The sequence below is a fragment of the Papio anubis genome, chromosome 8, assembly GCF_008728515.1.
Source record: "Papio anubis isolate 15944 chromosome 8, Panubis1.0, whole genome shotgun sequence".
Classification (NCBI taxonomy): Eukaryota; Metazoa; Chordata; class Mammalia; order Primates; family Cercopithecidae; genus Papio; species Papio anubis.
The window spans coordinates 40,795,802-40,802,078 of record NC_044983.1 but is presented as its reverse complement, the minus strand read 5'-3'; positions in this window follow the sequence as shown (position 1 = coordinate 40,802,078).

Here is a 6,277-nt window from a genome sequence, read left to right as displayed (position 1 = left end):
ACACCCGGCCCAAACTAGACTTTCTAAAGAAAGGGCCCAAAAGCCCTTGGAAAGTAAATCATTTTGGCAACAACATGCTCTCAGACCAGTCTCTCAAATGCCACAGAAGAGCTTTTTCCATAGGTCATAAACTAGAGTACAGAGCTAGCACTGAAGTGCAGTTCAGCCTGGTAGGGCATAGGAAATAGCACTTTTGTGTGTGGTCAGTTTGGACACTGGGTCTTTCTAAACCCTGACCCAATTACAGACGGCATCCCAATGTAGCTAGATAATCTATTGATAGCCAACAATTTCACATATAAAATGAAATTCTAATTGGGAGGCTGAGTCAGAAGGATCACGTTGGCCCAGGAGGTCAAGGCTGCAGTGAGCTGTGATCGCACCAGTGCACTCCAGCCTGGGTGACAGAACAAGATCCCATCTCTAAAAATTAAAAAAAAATTCAATTACTTTTTCAAATTATTATTTATTAGCACAGGAATACCTCAAGGGAGATTAAAAGAAGTAAAAGGAATGTGGCATACTTAAATCAGGTCTATTTACCCAAAATATAACCAATAGCTCCATAGGTGTCTGTTTGTTAACCATCTCCATCAATGACACAGTGCTGGGACTGCCTGGGAAGCCCCTTCCCTTATTTTCTAAAGGGGAAACAGAATGGGCTCTGTTCCATGATCTTCTTCTCCCAAATAGGATAATTGACTACCCTGTGTCAAGTAAGACTGGAAGACTCTGAAGATTGAAAAATAATTAATCCTTTCAAAGAAAATTACCTGACCTGTGTAACAAACACATGGGCCTGGGTTTTCTCATTTTGGGTGGGTGACCTCAAAGCATGGCAAAACTTCCAAATAAAATAAGGAATGCATTTTGTGAAACATGTTCATAAATATAACTGACAGAACCAAAACTTGGTTTCCAGAAACAGTTACCCTAAGGATAGTAGGAACTTGTTTTGCAGTTTGTATAGACAGTCGGGCAACTCCTCCAAAGGCTTGGAGTTAGATTAGAATTCCCTAATGGGGTAGCTGTAGATTAATCCACACCTGCCTAGATGATCCTACATCATCTGAGTTCAGCCAGTTTCTACCTATATTCTAATTTTCCCATATGAACAAAATTCTAGACCATGTGCAATTGCAAAACCTCAAATATTATGTGACCCAATAAATGAGCTTGTCCAAATACATAGACTCTTAAAATGATTAACCCAGAATCTAGGACTGTTTATCCTTATTTTAACGTTCTGAACAACATGACCCTACTCACTACCAGTTACAAACTGGCTTCCTGTGAATACTGTCTGTTTAAATTAAACTCAATTCTACCATCTGACCAAACTTCAAACCGAAGTGGCTTTATGGAGTGCTATAAGCAGTAGCACCAACACTTTCATGTGAAGTTACACTAGTTATTCTTCTACTGTCCATGATGTCAATTAATAGTTGAGATAATGATGAATCCTAACCAAAACTCAGGAAAGCGGTGGGATATAAAACCTCCAGAGATGTTTTGGGGCTCTGAGAACACAGATCTGTAACCAGGTACCCCAATTTTTCTAAGAAATAGTTTAATTATTTTTTCTCTTTCTTCTTTTTCCTCCTTTTCCCCACCTCCTACTTTAGCTCTTTAGAAATGCAATAATAGCCTATTACTGCCTCTTCATCAGACATTTCTTAGAGGGCAAATTCATCTAACGTTGTGCTTAGACACGAGCAGAACGTTCACCCACCACGAGGCTGTCTCAAGAGGTAACAGTCGATTTACAATCCAAAGTCCCACTACAGAACTCTCTCCCCCACTGGAGAGTTTTAGGCCAGTTTTACAACCCATTTCTGCCCATGAAAATGCCAGTCCAACTGCCCAGTAGGTAAGATACTAAGCTGGCATGAGGACCACCCCCCACCTGCTCACCTCCTCCCCTGCCTTTCAAAAGTGCCCACTTTCTGCTCCAAGAGCAAAGCAGTACCCTTAAGCCAGGAAACCTGTACTTCTTCCCCTAAACTGGCTTTGGAATAAAAGCCACTTTATACCAGACCTTGCTCTTATGAATTGGATTCTGCATTTTGGTTACAATCTGGGCCTTCGTCAAGTGGCCTGCTAATTACTGTAAAGTCTGGTCCTACAGCCATCACGTGGAAATGGCACTGGATGTGGCCAGGGCCAGTGTCCCTCAGCTCCCTGTAGAGCATCAGAAGGGACTGGGGGAGGCTCAGAGCACCAGCAGCAACTTCTCAGCATGGATGAGGGGACACTGGGCAGAGGTGACACTGGCTATACAAGCCAGAGGCCGTGGAAGGACTGTAGGCATCAGTGGCAGATGCTGCAGCAAGTAAGGTCAATGACCAGCGACCAGGCCAAATGGAGGACATTGCTGTACAGGGTGGTGGAAGATAGTGTGGACCAGTACTACTCCCCACCCTCTACAGGACTTAGCTACAATTAATCTATCAACCACATACATAGAATTCTCATCACACCTTAATTATGGGTTAGAGACCCTACTTCCTTGATGCATCCACTTGACAACATCCACCTTAATATCTCTAATTTACTTTTAGTGTAAAATACTGCTATAAGGTGAGCTCTGCTAATAATGGCATCTAAACCCCACAATACTAGTTCTATTCAAAATCCTATTTTTCAATGCTAGGAATCTTTATCCCAACCATAGGGATGATGCTGTAATCTGCTTACTTTATTTATTTATTCACTTATGTTTGTTTATTTATTTATTTATTTATTTTTGAGACAGAGTCTCGCTTTGTCACCCAGGCTGGAGTGCAGTGGTACAATCTCAGCTCACTGCAACCTCTGCTTCCTGGGTTCAGGCGATTCTCGTGCGTCAGCCTCCTGAGTAGCTGGGATTACACGCGTGCACCAACGTGCCCGGATAAATTTTGTATTTTTAGTAGAGATGGGGTTTCACCATGTTGGCCAGGCCGACTTCAAACTCCTGACCTCAAGTGATCCGCCTGCTTCAGCCTCCCAAAGTGTTGGGATTACAGGTGTGAGCCACCACGCCAGGCCATCTGCTTACTTTAAATGGGTACCCTTTTTCATATTAACTGATCTCTCTCCTCTGATATTAGTTCGACCATCTAACTGAAGCTTGAGTTCCATACTAACCAGTTCTACCCATTCTGTTTGTGTTCTCCTGCCAGCATTAACATGACTTTTACCACTACTACTTATAAGCAGGTGGACTGATAGATGCCTATCAATTCCACTCTATTCTACCACAAAGGGTTGAAGCTTTCTATTTTTTCATTTGTTTCGGTAGGTTTGTAATTGCTCATTGAAGCATTTTTAGGATGACTGCTTTAAAATCTTTGTCAGATAGTTCTAACATCTCAGCGTTGGCCTCTGTTGTCTTTTTCCATTCAGTTTGAGATCTTCCTGGTTCTTGCTGTGATGAGTGTTTTTTTAAAGGAAAATTCCTTGCTTATTAAGAATGTCACATTTTGAAACTAGAAACAGTAAAGTGTATGAAAAGTTTAAAATATAAATTTCAGAAAACTCTTACAGCAACAGAAAAGCAGAATAAAGAAAACTTAAAAACACAGACACAGCCTTTTCCTATTACTGTGCCATAATTAACATCAAGTAGCCAGCCAGTTTTTCCCCAGAAAACGGTATTACATTCTCTGCCTCCTGGGCCACAGATTTTCAACTGGCCCTTCCTAAGCAAAAAAAAAAAAAAAAACAGAAAAGAAAAAGAAAAAGAAAAAAAAAAAAGATTCCAACATATCTAAAGGCATCAACAGTTGGCAATAAACCAGTAGCTTCTTAATTCAACCTGACAGACAATGGAAACAAAGATTAAAAGCATCTGATTTTTTCTTTTAACATTTGACTATAATGGCAAAAATGATAAAGATCATGTAATATCTGTTTTCCTAGCACAGCCAGACAGAAAAGAAGGTTGAATTGCAATAAGAAAAAATTCATTTTGTGGGTGTCCTAAATGTACCACATTTTATTTATATATACATATATATATATATATATTTTGGTGGGAACAGAGTCTTGCTCTGTCACCCACGCTGGAGTGCAATGGCATGATCTTGGCTCACTGCAACTCTGCCTCCCAGGTTCAAGCAATTCTTTTGCCTCAGCCTCCCAAGTAGCTGGGACTAAAGGCGCGTGCCACCATGCCCAGCTAATTTTTGTATTTTTAGTAGAGATGGGGTTTCACCATATTGGCCAGGCTCCTGAACTCCTGACCTCGTGGTCCACCCGCCTTGGCCTCCCAAAGTGCTGGGATTATAAGGCATGAGCCACAGTGTCTGGCCCACATTCTGTTTTCAAGGTATGTGGCAATATAGATTACTTGCTGTTTCTTTTTTTTTTTTTTTTTTTTTTTTGAGACAGAGTCTCGCTCTGTCCCGCAGGCTGGAGTGCAGTGGTGCGATCTCGGCTCACTGCAAGTTCCGCCTCCTGGGTTCAGACCGTTCTCCTGCCTCGGCCTCCCGAGTAGCTGGGACTACAGGTGCCCACCACCACGCCTGGCTAATTTTTTTGTATTTTTAGTAGAGACGGGGTTTCACCGTGTTAGCCAGGATGGTCTCAATCTCCTGACCTCATGATCTGCCCACCTCGGCCTCCCAAAGTGCTGGGATTACAGGTGTGAGCCACCGTGCCTGGCCCCAATTACTTGCTGTTTCTAAATAAACTTAAGAGACAGGCTAAGAATGAACACTTCTAATAAGGTTATAAATAATGGGGGAACAAAAAAAACCAAAGTGATTCCTCAAAAAAAAAAAAACCAAAACAACCAGTATTTGGCTAACAAATTGTCAAGTGGTGTCACATGTTTGATTATGAAAGCATCTTGTGCAACCATCTTTAATTTTTCAAATTTTCTTATGTCTAGAGGCTGTATCATAGTTTATGTACAGAACAAGCAAATTTAAGTATTCTGTTAACATGCAAATGACTTGGGAATCCAAAAATCAGTTTGTTATAAAGGAAAACAGAAATTCAAAAAGGTTTTTCCTGGAAGGCATATCATCATTCAGTTTAAAATCTTGTATTTATGGTTTTTAAAAATTGCCTTTTACAGTTGGGCACTGTGGCTCACACCTATAATCCCAACACTTTGGGAGGCTGAGGTGGGTGGATCACCTAAGGTCAGGAGTTCAAGACCAGCCTGGCCAACATGGCAAAACCCTGTCTCTACTAAAAATACAAAAATTAGCTGCACATGGTGGTGGGTGACTATAATCCCAGCTACCTGGGAGGCTGAGGTGGGAGAATCACTTGAACCTGGGAGGCAGAGGTTACAGTGAGCTGAGATTGTGCCATTGCACTCCAGCCTCGACGAGAAGAGCAAAACTCTGTCTCAAAAATAAATAAATAAATAAAAATCGCCTTTTACAAAAATGGTTGGCTCTTTGAAACCATTCAAAAGAAAGTATTTGTTTTGGAAAAACAAATACACTGTTGTTGGGCCTCAAATTGGTAATTTGTCAATTTTAGATGCTGACTCTTAATACAATATAAAGGAGGTCCAATTTAAAAACATGTTAAATTAGGCCGGGCTGGTGGGGAGAGCCAAGCAGGTCGGGCTAGGCCACCTGAGGAATGGCAGAGGCAGCGGCCCGGAGGGCAGGTAAAGGGAGCAAGAAGGAAATGGGAAGGGGGATGAGGGCCATGCTGTTGGGCTTTGAGGACAGTCGCCCCCGGCTCACAGGAGAGGCCCCATGGCTGTGGCTGCTGACATGAAGACTCCAGTCAAAGGAACTGTGTTGAGTGTCTTTTGATTGACCCATGGACATTTGGGGCATTAGACTATGAGTCTCTGGATCTTACTTAAAGCATGTGTTTTCGCTTGCTTGCTCTGATACCACTCTGGCAGGGGAGGAGGAGCAGCCTCATCACAGTCAGATGGGGGTACAGGTCCAGGTGTAATCACTAGATGGATTCTTCTTGTGTTCTGCACAGACAAAACCAAATCACAGAGACAGCAGTGTTGCAGTAGAGAAAGAGTTTAATTAATGCAAAGCTCGCCAAGCAAAAGGATGGGAGTTTATTACTCAAGTAAGTCTCCTGAAGAATTCAGAGGCTAGGCCGGGCGCGGTGGCTCAAGCCTGTAATCCCAGCACTTTGGGAGGCCGAGGCGGGTGGATCACGAGGTCAGGAGATCGAGACCATCCTGGCTAACATGGTGAAACCCCGTCTCTACTAAAAATACAAAAAAAAAAACCTAGCCGGGCGTGGTGGCGGGCGCCTGTAGTCTCAGCTACTCGGGAGGCTGAGGCGGGAGAATGGCGTG